This window comes from Triticum dicoccoides, chromosome 7A (assembly GCF_002162155.2).
Source record: "Triticum dicoccoides isolate Atlit2015 ecotype Zavitan chromosome 7A, WEW_v2.0, whole genome shotgun sequence".
Classification (NCBI taxonomy): Eukaryota; Viridiplantae; Streptophyta; class Magnoliopsida; order Poales; family Poaceae; genus Triticum; species Triticum dicoccoides.
Genome location: NC_041392.1, coordinates 669,798,354 through 669,803,355, shown reverse-complemented (window position 1 = coordinate 669,803,355; position 5,002 = coordinate 669,798,354).

Genomic DNA, 5,002 nt, shown 5'->3' with positions numbered 1-5,002 from the left:
GTGTAGGTGCCGCAGGAACAACTTCCTGTGCCCTGCTATACACTAGTTGAAGTGACGGTTCAATAACCTTATCAAGTCTCCGCCATCCTCCCACTCAATTCTTTCGAGAAAAACTTTTCCTCGGGAAAGGACCCGTTTATAGAAACAATTAATTTTGCTTCCGGATCTGAAATAGGAGGTATACCCAACTGTTTTGTGTATTCTATGAAGATGTATTCATCCGCTTTGGATTCGAGCTTATCAGCCTGAAACCTTTTCACATAAGCATCGCAACCCCAAACTTTTAAAAAACGACAGCTCAGGTTTCTCTAAACCATAGTTCTTACGGTGTCGTCTCAACGGAATTGTGTGGTGCCCTATTTAAAGTGAATGCGGTTGTCTCTAATGCCTAACTCATAAACGATAGTGGTAATTCAATAAGAGACATCATGGTATGCACCATATCCAATAGGGTGCAGTTATGATGTTCGGACACACCATCACACTATGGTGTTCCAGGCGGTATTAGTTGTGAAACAATTTCCACAATGTCTTAATTGTGTGCCAAACTCGTAACTCAGATATTCATCTCTATGATCATATCATAGACATTTTATCATCTTGTCAGAACGATCTTCAACTTCACTCTAAAATTACTTGAACCTTTCAATAATTCAGACTTGTGTTTCATCAAGTAAATATATTCAACATCTACTTAAATCATCTGTGAAGTAAGAACATAACGATATCCAATGCGTGCCTCGACACTCATTGGACTGCACATATCAAAATGTATTACTTCCAACAAGTTGCTTTCTTGTCCCATCTTACTGAAAACAAGGTCTTTCAGTCATCTTGCCCATGTGGTATGATTTGCATGTCTCAAGTGATTCAAAATCAAGTGAGTCCAAATGATCCATCTGTATGGAGTTTCTTCATGCATATCTACCAATAGACATGGTTCGCATATCTCAATCTTTTCAAAAACGAGTGAGTCCAAAGATCCATCAACGTGGAGCTTCTTCATGCGTTTTACACCAACATGACTCAAATGGCAGTGCCACAAATACGTACTATCATTACTATCTTATATTTTTTGGCATGAACATGTGTATCACTATGATCGAGATTCAATAAACCATTCATTTTAGGTGCAAGACCATTGAAGGTATTATTCAAGTAAACAGAGTAACCATTATTCTCCTTAAATGAATAACCGCGTGGCGATAAACATAATCCAATCATGTCTATGCTCCACGCAAACACCAAATAACAATTATTTCGGTTTAACACCAATCCCTATAGTAGAGGGAGCGTGCGATGTTTGATCACATCAACCTTGGAAACACTTCCAACATATCGTCATCTCACCTTTAGCTAGTCTCCGTAGCCTTTTATTTCGAGTTACTAACATTAGCAACCGAACCGGTATTTATTACCCTGGTGCTACTAGGAGTAATAGTAAAGTACACAATAATATAATGTATATTCAAAATACTTCTGTCGACCTTGCCAGCCTTCTAATCTACCAAGTATCTAGGGTAGTTCTGCTTCAGTGACCGTTCCCCTCATTATAGAAGCACTTAGTCTCGGGTTTGGTTCAACCTTGGGTTTCTTCACTAGAGCAGCAACTGATTTGCCGTCTCATGAAGTATCCCTTCTTTCCCTTGTCCTTCTTGAAACTAGTGGTTTTACTAACCATCAACAATTGATGCTCCTACTTGATTTCTACTTTCACAATGTCAAACATCACAAATTGCTCAAGGATCATCATGTCTATCCCTGATATGTTATAGTTCATCACTAAGCTCTAATAGCTTGATTGCAGTGACTACGGAGAACTATCACTATCTCATCTGAAAGATTAACTACCACTTGATTCAAGCGATTGTAGTACTCAGACAATCTGAGCACATGCTCAACGATTGAGCTTTTCTCCCTTAGTTTGCAGGCTTAAGAAACTTGTCAGAGGTCTCACACCTCTTGACGTGGGCACTAGTCTGAAATCCCAATTTCAGTCTTTGGAACATCTCATATGTTCTGCGACGTTTCAGAAAACGTCTTTGGTGCCACAATTCTAAACCGTTAGTATTACGCACTGAACTATAACGTAGTCATCAAAACTTGTATGTCAGATGTTTCCCAACATCTACAGACGACGCTCGAGGTTCAACACACTGAGCGGTGCATTAAGGACATAGCCCTTCTGTGCAGCAATGAGGACAATCCTCAGTTCACGGACCCAGTCCGCATAATTGCTACTGTCAACTCTCAACTAAATTTTTTCTAGGAACATATCTAAAACAGTAGAACCAAAGTGTGAGCTACGACATAATTTGCAAAGACCTTTTGACTATGTTCATGATAATTAAGTTCATCTAATCAAATTATTCAATGAAGTCCCACTTAGATAGACATTCCTCTAGTCATCTAAGTGATACATGATCCGAGTCAACTAGGCTGTGTCCAATCATCACGTGAGACGGACTAGTCATCATCGGTGAACATCTTCATGTTGATCGTATCCACTATACGACTCATATTCGACCTTTTGGTCTTTCGTGTTCCGAGGCCATGTCTGTACATGCTAGACTCGTCAAGTTAACCTAAGTGTATTGCATGTGTAAATCTGGCTTACACCTGTTATATGCGAACGTTAGAACCTATCACACCCGATCATCACGTGGTGCTTCGGAACAACGGACCTTAGCAACGGTGCACAGTTAGGGGGAACACTTTCTTGAAATTTCAGCGAGGGATCATCTTATTTATACTACCGTCGTTCTAAGCAAATAAGATGTAAACATGACAAACATCACACGCAAATCATAAAGTGACATGATATGGCCAATATCATCTTCCGCCTTTTGATCTCCATCTTCGAGGCGCGGCATGATCACCTTCGTCACCGGCATGACACCATGATCTCCATCATTATGATCTTCATCATCATGTCTTCATGAAGTTGCCTCACCAACTATTACTTCTACTACTATGGCTAACAGTTAGCAATAAAGTAAAGTAATTACATGGCGTTTTCATTGACACACATGTCATAAATAAATTAAGACAACTCCTATGGCTCCTGCCGGTTGTCATACTCATCGACATGCAAGTCGTGATTCCTATTACAAGAACATGATCAATCTCATACATCACATATATCATTCATCACATCCTTTTGGCCATATCACATCACATTGCATACCCTGCAGAAACAAGTTAGACGTCCTCTAATTGTTGTTGCATGTTTTACGTGGCTGCTATGGGTTTCTAACAAGAACGTTTCTTACCTACGCAAAACCACAACGGTAATATGCCAATTTCTATTTACCCTTCATAAGGACCCTTTTCATCGAATCCGATCCGACTAAAGTGGGAGAGACAGACACCCTCCAGCCACCTTATGCATCAAGTGCATGTCAGTCGGTGGAACCAGTCTCACGTAAGCGTACGTGTAAGGTCGGTCCGGGCCGCTTCATCCCACAATGCCGCCGGATCAAGATAAGACTAGTAACGGTAAGAAAATTGAACAAATCATCGCCCACAACTGCTTTGTGTTCTACTCGTGCATAGAAATTACGCATAGACCTAGCTCATGATGCCACTGTTGGGGATCGTAGCAGAAATTCAAAATTTTCCTACGTGTCACCAAGATCAATCTATGGAGAGACTAGCAATGAGAGAGAGGAGTGCATCTTCATACCCTTGAAGATCGCAATGCGGAAGCGTTACAAGAACACGGTTGGTGGAGTCGTACACACAGCGATTCAGATCGCGGTCGATTCCGATCTAAGCGCCGAACAACGGCGCCTCCGCGTTCAACACACGTACAGCCCGGTGACGTCTCCCATGCCTTGATCCAGCAAGGAGAGAGGGAGAGGTTGGGGAAGATTCCGTCCAGCAGCAGCACAACGTCATGGTGATGGTGGAGGAGCGCGGTACTCCAGCAGGGCTTCGCCAAGCACTACGAGAGACGAAGAGGGAGAGGGATAGGGCTGCACCAAGAGAGAGATCAAATCACATATGTTGGGCAGCCCCATACCTCAAGTATATATAGGGGAGGGGAGGGGTTGCACCCCCTCTAGGGTTCCCTCCTCAAGGGGGGGGCGGCAGCCCTAGATCCCATCTAGGGTGGCGGCTAGAGGGGAGAGGGAGAGAGGGGGCGGCCTAGGGTGGGCCTCAAGGCTCATCTGGACCTAGGGTTTGCCCCCTCCCACTTTCCCTGCGCCTTGGGCCTTGGTGGGGGCGCACCAACCTACCTGGGACTGGTCCCCTCCCACACTTGGCCCACACAGCCTTCTGGGGCTGGTGGCCCCACTTGGTGGACCCCCGGGACCCTCCCGGTGGTCCCGGTACGTTACCGATAGCACCCGAAACTTTTTTGGTGACCAAAACGGGACTTTCCATATATAAAACTTTACCTCCGGACCATTCCGGAACTCCTCGTGACGTCCGGGATCTCATACGGGACTTCGAACAACATTCAGTAACCACATACATACTTTCCCTATAACCCTAGCGTTATCGAACCTTAAGTGTGCAGACCCTACGGGTTCGGGAACCATGTAGACATGAGCGAGACAACTCTTCGGCTAATAACCAACAGCGGGATCTGGATACCCATGTTGGCTCCCACATGTTCCACGATGATCTCATCGGATGAACCACGATGTCAAGGATTCAATCAATCCCGTATACAATTCCCTTTGTCTATCGGTACGATACTTGCCCGAGATTCGATCGTCGGCATCCCGATACCTCGTTCAATCTCGTTACCGGCAAGTCTCTTTACTCGTTCCATAACACATCATCCCGTGATCAACTCCTTGGTCACATTGTGCACATTATGATGATGTCCTACCGAGTGGGCCCAGAGATACCTCTCCGTTACACGGAGTGACAAATCCCAGTCTCGATTCGTGCCAACCCAACAGACACTTTCGGAGATACCCGCAGTGCACCTTTATAGCCACCCAGTTATGTTGTGACGTTTGGTGCATCCAAAGCATTCCTACGGTAT